The sequence below is a fragment of the Strix uralensis genome, chromosome 1, assembly GCF_047716275.1.
Source record: "Strix uralensis isolate ZFMK-TIS-50842 chromosome 1, bStrUra1, whole genome shotgun sequence".
NCBI lineage: Eukaryota > Metazoa > Chordata > Aves > Strigiformes > Strigidae > Strix > Strix uralensis.
The window spans coordinates 87,051,587-87,065,404 of record NC_133972.1 but is presented as its reverse complement, the minus strand read 5'-3'; positions in this window follow the sequence as shown (position 1 = coordinate 87,065,404).

The window sequence follows — 13,818 nt, the reverse complement described above, 5'->3', positions numbered from 1 at the left end:
TGGGGATGAGTCTCTTTAACCAAGTAATAAGCAATAAGACAAGAGGTAATGGCCTCAAGTTGTTCCAGGGAAGGTTTAGACTAGATATTAGGAAGTATTTCTTTACAGAAGGGGTTGTTAGGTGTTGGAATGGGCTGCCCAGGGCAGTGGTGGAGTCCCCATCCCTGGGGGTGTTTAAGAGTAGGGTCAACATAGCGCTTAGGGATATGGTGTAGTTGGAAACTGTCAGTGCTATGTTAATGGTTGGACTGGATGATCTTCAAGGTCCTTTCCAACTTTGATGATTCTGTGATTCTGTGATTTTGTGAATAATTCTTCCTTTTAACTTGGAGCTTTACTATTCTATTAAATACGTGTGTATCTTAGAATATAGTGGGGAACAATGCAAACTACTTGTTTTGTTAAAATATTGACAAAATGAGGTAATGATCCAATATTGCAATTGCACTTCCACAACAGAGAACAGTATTATTTACGGTATAAAAGCAAAGGTAATTCTTTACATTCTCTCCTTGCAAGATTTTTTCATAGATATAATTATCTCATTGAGTAAGGCAAAGGTCTGACTTGTGTTAGAAATTCAGCTGTGATTTTTCCCATTTTACATGGTATTTTTTCTGCAGTTTGCTTTCAGAGGAGATAACTGCCACACTTTTCAGAATAGTATAGTAGGAAGCAATCAATATTTCCAAAAAAATCTTAGGGAACATACTGCTTTTGTGTGTCGGACAGTATCTTTTGATACTCCTGAAGAGTGCTTGTTCTCTTCAATAATCTAACCAGAGACTTGACCCTATCATTCCTGTAAAATGAATGACTTCTTTAATTCTTCTTTTCTAAGCACTGTTGTATGAGAGCAAATGTTTTGGGTATATGTTATGACTGAAAAGGTTCCTGAAACTCTGAGCAAAGAAACTGCTTCTTATTCTTTGCTTTGTGACATGTTCAAGGAAAAAGAACTTTAAATTCTCTGCAAATACATAGGATTGAATAAAATATAAGGGACAAAACCAGTTCCCCAAACACCTAACTCCACATTCAATTTCTTCCTTAATGGAAGGAAACTGCAACCTAATCACAGGTATTTTAAAAGATTGTTCTTCCTGTACTGTTGTGCATTGACCCAATTGTGAAATGCTGAGGCATGGTAAATTAGCACAAGTAGAATACTGCTGTAATGCAGATGTGCTGCTCCTAGCACCAATCTTTTTTAGAGTTAGCCAAGATACTAGTGTATGGCTTTGTATTGTGCATCTTAAGAAATAAGTTAACTATATTAAAATGTAAAAAAAAAAAAAAAAGTATTCAGCACCAGCTGTAGTCTTATATCAGAACCTTATCTAAATGTGATTTTTATGTTAAAATTTAAGGTCAACACTGTCAAATCTGGATGTTAAAATATATGTGTCTAAAAAATAAAGTTTGATTTCTCAAAAGTGCCTTTCTGAGTTAAATTGGAGAAAGAAATATTTTGTATCATTGAAACAAATCTAGCTATACTTACCTGTCTGTAATATGCATAGTGCATGACCATCTTCAGTAGGTAGATGGTAGAATTTCCATTAGTTCAGTGTTATTATAAAAAAACCTCTTTTCCTTAACATATTGTTTTTAAATATGACAGAAACAAAGAACTGTGGCTTGAAAATGGTTAGATGATAACTCTTGCCCTTTTTTTCTCTTAACTTGGGTACTGTCTTCAGCACTACCAAAAATTCTCAGTGTTTAAATGGGACTGTGGGAACCTTTATCTAGGCAGTCAGGTTAAGAAAAGTCCTTTTTAGAAGTAGACATGGGGTTTTGTTCTCTTTGTGCACGTACATAGATTTATTCTGTAATAGAGTGTTTACTGATATAAGACCCAGGAAAATTACTTTTGTGCGTGTATGTCTTATACCTATTCAGGGGAAAGGCTATGAATTTCCATTTTCTATAAATATTGTCCAAGAAGGTAAGATCCTGTATCTAAAAGAATTTTAAAAATCCATAAAGACTGCAAAATCAAAATCTCACAAGGTAAAACAGAACTTCCAAATGCATCTGCTTTGGACAAAGTAAAGTTTTCACTAAAGAATGATTTTTCCACCAAATATGCCTTTGAATGATTTTGAATAGATCTTGTCCAGCTTTCTGCTGAACCTTCCTGAGGGCAGGGATGCTATAAACCATGAGTTCTGGACTTCATGCAGTGTCTGTAGATCTGCTCCTGAGTCAAGAACCCATGAAACTACAGATTTGCTTCCTCTGGGGCAAACATCCACCATGGATCTGTCTCTAGTGGGATTCTCCAGGGTACCTGCCTCTAGAGTGGCTGCATCCAACAGATCTTCCCTGTAGTTCTGTAGTTCTGCAGTGGCCTGGTGGATGCCCATCAGCTTAACAGCCGTTATTAGCATCAGAACTGTCATGATCTTAAATTTCACCCAGCACTTATAGTATTCAAGGAGTTTCTAGTTCACTGAAAAATTACTTCTGTCCAACTTAAACTGAAACCAAATTAAAAAGCAAGACAAAATAAAACACACTGTAAACAATTACATTTCTATCAAAGTAAAAATTCTTTTTAGACCAACTATTCATAGGAAACAGTGTTCATAGGGTCATTTATTTTTTTCCCAGAGTACTCTTATGTCGTTCAGCAGATGAGTATTGCGTTGATGTTCTTATTTTTATCTTTCCCTTCAATATCATGTCAAACTTCATTTAATGCACACTACACAATCTTTGTACTGAATAAAAATATATCAGTTTTCTCCCAGAAGTTTCTGTGGTGATCTCATTGGAAATTTTTAAAACATTAATGACTGGTTTGTTTCAATGTCTATGTAGTATGGGTTGATATTATTATTATTATTTCAAATTCATTGCTAGGAAACTGGAGATTCAAGACCACTGATGTCAAAGTCACTGATTTGTTTTGGTTTCCTAATATAAGGTTTCTGTATAGAATTTGATTTCTCTAAAGTTCCTACTGTTGGTAGTGCATGGAAACAGCACCAAGGATATCAGGGTATGGAAGATAACTCTACCATCTAGTTTAACTGTCTAGGTTGTTAGCTGTGTTTCTATGTACTGTCATAGAATTATAGAATATCTCAAGTTGGAAGGGACCCATAAGAATTATCAAGTCCAACTCCCTGGTTGTTGCAGGACTACCTAAAACTAAACCATATGACTAAGAGCATCATCTAGACACTCTGAACTCTAACAGGCTCAGTGCCATGACAACTTCCCTGGGGAACCTGTTCCAGTGACCTCACTGTTCTCAGGGAGGAACCTTTTCCTAATGTCTAGTCTGAAATTCCCCTGATACAGCTTCATTCCATTTACTCTTGTCCTATCACTGGTCACCAGAGAGAGGACATCAGCACCTCCCCCTCCGCTGCCCCCCTTGAGGAAGTTGTAGACTGTGGTGAGGTCACCCCTTGTCAATATAGACCAAGTAGATCCTCCAGAGACAGAAGTCTGAGCATGCCTATTTTCTTTGTCTGCAGCTATTCTAAAATGTTTGAGTTTATACCGTGTTAACTTTCCCTCATAACACTTTGTTAACTGGTATTCAGGCAAGTCCACCAGCTTCTGTAGAATATGTAAGTCAAAGTCTAAGTATGCTGAACCGAGCATCCAGAAAGTGAAAACACATCTTTAGCAAATCATGCATAAAAGACTAGTTAAGTGATTTGGCATGATAACATAAACCAAGCAAGGCTTAAATTCAGATTTTTCAGGATAGCACCTAATCTTGACATTGAAAATATTTTTTTCATTCATCTGCTTCACATACTTACCGCTTTTCAGTGTCTTCAGTAACGGAGGCACAGCTGATCCAACTTAATTATCTCAACAGTCCTTATTCATCACTGAGAAGCTTACATCCATTTCACAAAATAAGCCAGGAATTTAAAATGTGGTATCAGCCTACAGATAGGCTCAAGGTATGTGATAAACAAGACAAGCAACTAAAAGACTGCATGTGTGATCTGATTTCTAAAATTTACAAAACTTTCCAAACAACCCCAAAGGTGCAAAGGCCAAGACTCACACAGGTGACCACCTCATAAGTGATCCTGACTTTCCTCGCATGTGCTGTAGCTGCAGAAATCCCCATAGGCCCACAAATTCTTGCTAAGTATCTCTAGGGATACTGAGGTACCATACCATTGGGTTCCTCCCCCTCCAGTCACAGTTCTACGTTTCTATTTCTTCCATTGGTTTAATCTATTCTTTCCTGGTGATTTGGGTCACTCTTCTGCTGATGGGGTCCCAAAGAAGTACAAAACCGTTATGGATTTCATGACTAGCTCTTCTCTATATATGAAAAACTCAAGTTCTTTGACATTTGAAAGTGGTTTCTTTCCTGGCATATTCTAGAAATGATTGCAAAGAGGATGCTATTTTCCACAGAAGAACAAGACTGATCTATTTTTTCCAGTGTTTTCCTTACTATTACAATCTCAAGAAAAATCACTGTATCTCAAAATAGATGCAATCTGCTAAACAGAAGCTTTTTAAAATTTACGCATCTGAACCTGCAGGCATTGTTTTTGTGTATAAAAACATGATAAGACTGATTATAATAGAAGGAATTGTTTAGATTTATGGCTGTTGAAGCAGTTTTGTGAGCTATAAGGGCTATCAAAAATGTGTACAGCTGCACATGATTTAGCAATTAGCAATGTCCAAAGCATCTATCTCTGGCAGATGTTTCAGAAGCTGCTAATTTTAAATTGCATCAAAAAGAATCTTGCATATAAGAGAACACTCGGGTCTTGTGAAATATAAAATTATTAGCTTAACTTTTAAAGTGTTTTAAAAGGATTTTTTTAAAATAAAAAGTGTTTGAATAAGCAAAAATCTGTCAATAGGAAAATTAAGTAAGGTAGTATGCTAATCTGTGTTTGAATAGTGTTTCTTTTAGTAAATGAAAGAAATAACATGCTTTGAGACTTTATATACTTAGTTGATGTGTCTAACCTTACACACTACAAAGCATCTCTGTGATTCTAAGTCTTACACTCTCTAAAGTGTACAAATGTTTGTGAACATTTCAGACCAATTCCAGGCCCAAATAATCATTTAAATCTATCTTCAAAAGACTATGTACAAATCTTATGTGCTATGACCTTCATGCAAGAAATAAATTAAAAATAAAATATTTCTACTAAAACTTGAATTTACTAATGGCACTAATGCAAAGCTTTCCATAGCAATCATGTTACAAGGCCAATGCAGGATAATTTGGCTTTCTGAGATGGACAATTTGCACTCTTTTAGATCAGATTTTGGTGTTAAGTATGTTGATGCATCCTTTCTTGTCATTCACTGACTAAAATGAGAAGTCTGACATAATACTGTTTGAACTGTGGGAGTGGGGTGGGGTGGTGTTTGTTTGTTTGGGGCTTGTTTGTATGTTTATTTGTGGGTTTGGGGGGTTTTTTGGTTATGAATTGCTGATGATTTTCCTGAAAGTTTCATAAAGAAGGGAAAGATGCTTTTACTTAATTAGTTGCATTTTATTCCAGTGTCATGAGGCAACTTCTGTTCTTCATGTTTTCTTACCTGTGAATTTTGACATTGTTTGCGGAGTTAAATCCAGCTAACGTTAAACAAGGTTTATCAAGGCAACTACTGCCAGAAAACAACTTTAAAAAAAAGTTTTTATACTCCAGCGATTCTTTGGAGCTTCTGTTAATTTATGCTAAACTAGCTACAGTACTATGTATGAAAAAGTATATGAATACATTTTTATGTATTTTAGGACAACAACCAGTCCTGAAGTTAATAGTGTACAGTAAAGTAATTTACTTTTATTTTTAGATTTTTTTCAGGACATCTTTAATATTTTCTGTCCCCCAGTTCAATACAGAACATGTGAACATAGAAGTCAACCATTTTCAAGTTAGAATAAATGGCTGGAAATAACATCAATTTTTTTATCCAATCTAATTTTCAAATTTTTGACCTGACTTCACTCTGGATATTAATTTCTGAATAAAAGAGGAGAAAGGTAGGAAGAGTAGAAGAGAATTAATTTCAAGAGGATTTAAGAATACCTTTCCCTTATGATTCACTAGTATTGGAAAAGTGTTACCTTAGCTCTAGATTGCATCTTTCTGAGGACAACCTTTAATTCAAAGAATTGAGATAACGCATATGGCTAATTAACATAACAATGCTATTTTGAACAGGATCCATTCTTTTTTTCAAAAACTGGCAATTTATTAATTTTCTTCTTATCAAAAATGGGTTTTCTGACCCTATTAACAGGGCAGTCAGACCATTTATGTTAAACTTTCACTATCCATTCTTTTATTAGCTATTGTAAATTTCACATGTAATATGGTGCATAAATCAGGTTTATTTTCTAACATAGTAAGCTGCCAATAGGAAAAAAAAAACACCTCCGGTATAATCATTTATAGAATCATTATTATCTATCTGTCTGTTTGCAAAGCCAATAAAGTTCACACCTCCAATATTTGGTCACTTTTGTATTTATTACTGTTGGTATGTAATGAAATTAATCACATTCTAAAGATAATATGTATGTTACTACATATGCTATGTTCATTAAAGATATTAAAATCAAGGTACAGCACATTTCACTTTTATAAATCAGAAGTAATTTCATTTAAAATATATTAATTACACTGAGGTTAACACAGTCCCATACACAATTCAGAGCAGGGAATTCTATAAAAAAGATGGAATACAAACAGTTCATATCTTTAGAAGTCTGTACATGGCTGGCCGATGCAAAATGTTTTATTTTGCTTCTGTCTCCCTAGCTTTTGTCCTGAGTTTGCACTTCCATTGTGCCTTGCTGTGTGCTATCTTTCAATACGGGGAGTGAAAGTTAGAAACAAAAATATAATGGAATATGTGCACAACTAGCACAATCCTTCAGCTGTAGAGTGGATAACATGAATAGTCATCCTTTGGCTCTGGTAAGAGCTCTCTGCAGATCCACAGAAATCCTAAACTAACCTTGCTAAAGAATATCTCTTTTATCTTTATTTTCTCACATGAGTTGCAGAGCTTCTTTAAGGACCATGCTGTCCTTTGTTATGACCCTTACAGTTTAGCCAGGCTCTCCAGAGAAAAGGTGCTAAATAGAATTCTCTAAAATGTCAACAGGGGATCTATGGAGCTTGTTTTAAAAATACAGAATATAGAGAAAGCAGTATTACATGAAAAATTCCTAAAGAGATCATGCAATTTTCTATTAAAATATGTAAATAAGAAAAAATATTTAAATAAGCATATTAAGACTTTTAAATAAAGATATCAGCTAAATATGCAAGGCTAATTTGAAGACAATATTTTGCATAGGCTGTCTCACAAGTCTTGAAATCCCAGAATTTATATAATTTAAACTGCTTTCACCCTCCAGTTTTTCAAAAGTTTCTGTGTTTTGTTTTGGGGTTTTTTGGTGTGTGTTAAAGGGAATTTGTTGTTCCCTCTTATCTTTCATAGCTTTCATTTTGCCTTAGATTCAGCAAAATATTTTTTTGGTTTAATTTCATATGTATATATATATTATTTTAATTTGAAGGTTAGGCTTATTCAACAGCTGAAAAGAAAAAAAAAAAAAAAAAAAAAAACCACAACAAAAAACAACAAAGCAAAACCAGCCAGCCTCCCCACCAAAATTCCTGAGTTTTGTCTGGTTTTATACCAAATTAATAAATCTGAAAGACACGGACATATTCTTTAAAATTCTTCTCAATTTTATGTCATATTTCCACAAACGTTATCTAGCCTGAATGGTGGTGACTGCACTTGGTAAGCAATGGTAGTATATCTAGCACTGCACAAGACATAATATGTGTGTGTTCTCTGTCTCACAAACTCATAGGGATATTTTACTGAACTCGTGACTTATAAGAAAACCTGAGAATCTTTCTCAGTTTTCCTGTGAAAACAGAACATACCTCTTGCTATAATCAATTATAGCAGTAGCATCAGGCAGGTTGCAACACAGATAACACTAACTAGTTACTGCAGCTACAGCAGTGCGAACTTTATAGCACTCTCATGCAATTGTGTGAACATCTGCTTTTATTACTCTCCTACTTCTCTGCTTTTCAAAATGTGAACAGTTTTTTTCCTATTATGTTCTGTACTGAGCAAAGCCATCAATTTTAAGCATTTTTTTCACATTTGCTGCAGAATGAAATCATTTTCTTTTCTCATCAAACGATCTGTATAATTAGAGCACTTTATAGCTATCTGTATCAAACAATTAGTGTATTAATTGCTGAGGGCTGGACTATACTAGTGAGCGTGTAAGCAAAATTTTATAAATGTGATTACATTGTTGAAAATGTAATGAACAAGAATAGCATTTCTATAGACAATGAATCCTTTTCTTCAGAACCCAACAACAAAGCTTTCTGATTTTCATTATAGATAGTCAGTTGTTTATCCTCAGGGGATATTTCCCTTTTCTATATCTCAAATTTTCTCTTTATATTTGAAAGGCCTAATTCTGATCTGGCTTATTTAGGTTTTACTCTAAAGGAAATAAATTGATTTTAAAAAAGTTGATCTGCATTTATAAGAGCATAACTGGTAGCTTACTGTGGCCCAGAATCTTTTGAGCAACCTCTGAGGGTCCACTGAATGTTAGTCTCTTGTCTTTCTGCTGTGGTTTTATTAACAAATAATTATGGGATGCGTAGCAACAATTTATCTGAGTTTGTTGACAAGTACTTAGCATATTATGCCAGTCATTAGGAGTTTTAGAACACATCTGATGTGTGTCATGCTTTTGTACATACATGGTCTGCTAGTTATTCTGAGAGGGCTATATTGTGCTTCAAGAGTGTTATTCTAGTCTTCCCTTGAAAACTTATTAACAGCTCCATCATCCTCCAAAAGTATGAACCGTGCAGTCTCATATGTGATAGGTCAGGGCCACAAGCAAATACTTTTGAGACAACAGCCTTTGCTCATCATGCTGATAATTTGGAGTTCTTCAAAGCAGAAATGCCCAGCTACTCTACAATCATACTGTGACTGGCTCATGAACAGGAACAAGGATATCTGTCTGTCTTTATAGTGTCTGTTTTCACTGTTTATACTTATTAATCTTCAGAATTGAAATAATCTTTTTCAGTTTTATATATGGAATGCATTAAGCATGCTAATATTTATTTATGTCTTCCTGAATGAAGGACTGGCAAACTGGAGCTCTTTGCCCTGTGGAGTGGAGCTCTGCAAAGGCACTGTCAGGAAGGAGAGCATAAAGGATACTGTACTCCTTTCTTCTACCCCTGTTTTGATTTCATGAAGTGTGATGATTCTGCTCTAGAGACAGATAGGCGATCGCATAAGCAATCTTTGCTACTAGGCTTAAAAGCATTATGCAGATCCTGCAGATCCATGTGCCGTAGGTTCTGCATTGAGATGAGGCAGTTATATCCTATGATTTCTTGCTCAATGGGTTTGCATGTAAATGAAATCTGGGTGTGCAGGTTAGATAGGAGTTGCAGAATATTCAGAAAGGTGATTGATTAATCTGAATGAAAAAGGGAAAAGATGCAGAGAAACAGATGCAACCCAGAGTGAGCACATAGTCACAAGCAGTATTACAAGCACAAAGAAAAGCATCTGATAATACATAGTGATATTTAAAAAAAGACTGACAGAAAACTCCATTGACAAATGCAATCTGGCTCAAAATAAAGAGAATTCCAGCATCTGACATAAGTCATATAGCAAAATAAGTAAAAAATTAGGCTGGGAGGCATGTGTATAAAAGAAACATAATCTAGACGCATTTGCATCTTTTCATGAAACTCTGCAGCTAAATGCATCTTTAATGTGAGTTTTCCATGTAAGCAATTTGATCCTCAGCAAATTCATGAAAACATTAAGGACACAGTCCAGAAAAACTCTTCTATTAAGATATAGGTCACACTTAAAAACTTTGTTAAGTTTGTTTTAGAATGTGAAAATGATGGAATCACCCAGCCTCTGAATTTACTCAAAAACAGCAGGTGTCTTTTTTTTTTTTTTTTTTTCCCCTCTATTTTTCTCAGTGAAACAAAAGGGGTTTGATTACACACACAAAAAAAGTGAGATATTCCTGAATGGAGACTTATATTTCTAACTACTGAAAAAAATAAAGAATTGTTGTCGTCTATCATGTTCCATGTAGCAGTTTTGTATCATCATTGGGTTTTAGTTCATCACTTTCATGTTGTAAATCTGTAACAAAATATCACACTGTCCAATTTCAGGAAGTAAAATGTGTCCATTTAACATAAGATGGTAGTAGAAATTGTTAGGAAATTATACACTAGCACTAATTATACACCTGACTAATGATCCTCTGTTTTTGGAAGGGGTTCCTGTGCCAGTCAATGGAGTACATATATATATTTTGTTGAATTAGCAAGTACCTATATGGGAGATAAAGACATGCATATAATCACACAGTGAGTAAGCAATGCCAACTTTAATATGGTGGACCAGCCTTTTATACTGAAAGTGAAAATCACAAGGTACAATCACATGGTACAATTCTTTCTGATTGGACAATTAGCTTTGCACATGCTCCTTAAGCTCTCTTCTGATTGGCTGAGAACTGCCACATCGACATTGTACAAACGTCTTCTCTGCCCAGGCCAACACCTTAAAGTTGTTTAACTTCCTGGGTTCTTCCTTATTCTTCCAGGGTCATTCCCTTGTCACATCCTTGCTGAAGCTGAGGCTTTGCCAGTCTTACCCATATGCAGGATTGCTCACACGTCCATTTTCTTGCAGGGACTCCTTCCGAATCCCCACATACCTATCTGCTTAAAATTGATAAGGTTTATTTTTCCTTGCTTTGTATTGTATAATCTAGCATAACCAAAATATATAGTATGACCAAAATGTAATACTTAAGATTTCCAGAAGGACTATGTCTTGACACTTAAAACAAGCAATAATCATTCCTGTGTTTGGTTTTCCTCTGTATCATCAATCTTTTAACTTTATCTATAGTAATATTTAATATTTCTTAATTATTTTTTAAATTTAATTTTTAAATATATTGATATTAACACTAGGACCTTCAGCGAAGTCATTTACAGAATACCAGTTAGACATGATTTAAACATTTTTATGAAATGTTAAAAATTACTGCCAACCTGACAGTCAAGGTAAACCTGTATGAGCACAGCAGAACTAAGTAATCGCACAAGGCAATTTCTTGACTAAAGAAGACTTTTAACAGTGCTTGTTTTTAAGTTGTTTGAAATTGGACGATGAACAACAGAGTAGGAGGGCACAACCAGATGGATAGATGGTTTCTTTAGGAGTCATACTGAAAAGTATTATAATTCTGTAGGAAAAAGTAGCAACTGAAAGTAAGACAAAACCCATCAATATTATGCGAAAACTTTAATCACTTTTAGTTTTTTCAACCATCTCTAATTTTTAATCTCTATATTAATACCTTACAGGGCAGTGCAGAGCCTGGGGTCTTCTACAGGTAGTAGAAAAATAACACATTTACAGGCCTACCAGCCACTGGAGGTTCCCTGAAGTACTTCATTCTTTAGGTTAATGTCGTTCACCTCATTAATTCTCAACAGAGTGTATTAATTAACATTTTATGTATTGTTCAGTATTTTCAATCAAGATAGAAATTTATGTATATAAGTGATTTTATCATGTGTAGTTTATATTTTTCTGTTTATGTTTATTTCAATTCTTCTGTAGTATCTGGGTAGCAAGGACCTCCAAAACACACAAAGAATCATTTGTGAGTTCTTCCATAAAACTTTGGGAACAGCAAACTGATATTTTATGTCATATCCACTGTATGGTTGAAAATATTCTCACCACCCCTAATACAGACAGAACCATGTGCTCTTAAGAAAATAATCTTTAGTTGAAATTAAAAAAAGATTTTTAAATCCATGTCATAACTTCATCAGATGATACTTAGAAGTTCTAAGTTAATTGTACAGTTAGCAATAGCATTTTATAGTCATCGTGACTATAAAAGTCTAATATTTGAGACTTAGTCAACAGCTTTTTTAAGAATTTCTTTTGTGTACTGCCCAGAACACTCTTATATATATTCCCTGTGGTTAAAGGTTTTTTTTTTTTTAATTAATTGGATGACATAACTTTTTAAAATAGAATATTTTATATTATTCCCTTCATGTTATTGATGTCAGACTGTTTAATATTTTTGTCTCATTGGTTTCGTTCTTTTGAATTTTATTGCAAAATAATTTTGAGATGCTTTATATTTAGGAAAAAATTCCCATCCATGAAAATGTGGTTTTCTTCAAAGTATACAGAATTTGTGGGCTGTGCTTGGTTTTGGTTTGTTTTTCAACGGGATTTACTATGCACAAACAACAATCATAAAAGCACATAATGGCTTAGTAATAGCACTGCAATTTATCATGATAGAATTCTCTGTCCTATGCAAGTAAAATTTAATTTTTGCAGAGTTAAGAAATGAGTGCTCCCTACTATATTTCACTTATACCCATGATTCTATTTAAGGAAAACTAAATTAATGTTATGAAAAGCACGAGTTGGTAAGTCTTACGACAGTAAAAGATGGCTAATGCTATATTGATTCTAAATCTTGCTCTCTACTTCTTCACAAGAAATATGTTTCTAGGCTGTTGGTTTTGCATGGTGTTGTAGAAGCTCCACAATAAAATCCTGTGCCTCTAGACACTGCAGAAGATAGTACATAGCAGACAGTTAAAAGTAAATACCTGCCTGAACTCTTTGCAGACAAAGCGCACAAGATGAATAGCCTTTTTTTTGAGAGAGAGAACAGATGCACAGAATAACTGTTTAGTCAAACAATACCTAGAAGTCTGCAGTTAAATTTGGAAACAGGATGTCCAATGTTTCAGTCTAATGCCATCATACAAAACATCTTTTTTTTTTTTTTTTTTTTCTGTCCTTGCCAAACTAGACTTAGTACAGTTTTACTGTGCTGTCCAAATTGCATGAGGTCTTAAGACCTCGCAATGGAAGCTGTAGAGGTCCATGTTAATAATTTATGTTCTAGGAGGAATTTTAGCATACAAAAAGCAGTTGGGGTAAGGGATTCCCATTCTAGATGCTAAAAAGTACCTGATTGTAAGGGAGACTAGGAGAGCTCATGGAAGAGAAATCTCTTGGGGGTTTTATGTATTAAAGTGTCATCTCTTGCTAAGTACATCCCTGAGCTTCAAATTGTTGAAAACAGGGAAACCACTAAGAAACTCTTGCTTCTTCTGTAAGAAGAAAAGGAAATTCCTACAGGGTTCTGTAAACTGCAAGTGCTGGGCTGGAGCAGCTTCTGATCTGTCCTAGGAGTATTCTTCTTACATTGGTATTATACTTGAAAACCCATATGAAATAGTACTACCATTATATTTGAATTGATTAATATCATAATATTTTTCTTTCTGCATACATGGCAAACTGAGAACAACCATCATTAAAAATGAACTTCATTAAAAAAAGAAACTTCATCATTAATTTGGGCAGCCTGAGTCTTGAGAAGGTTTTTGCAGCAGCCCAGATGGGTTTACCTCTGTGCTGCCAACTGATCTTCTTCCACTCCTGTAGCCACCCCCACAGGGCGTTAGCCACCATCCAGGAGTCAGTGTAGACATACAGTACTGGCCACTTTTCTCGTTCAGAAATGTCTAGTGCTAGTTGGATTGCTTTTACCTCTGCAAACTGACTTGACTCGCCCTCTCCTTCAGTGGCCTCAATGACTTGTCTTGTGGGACTCCACACAGCATTTAGCCAAGGTCAAACCACCACAGTTTTGTATTTTTGTATTTGTAAAGAAGGCAG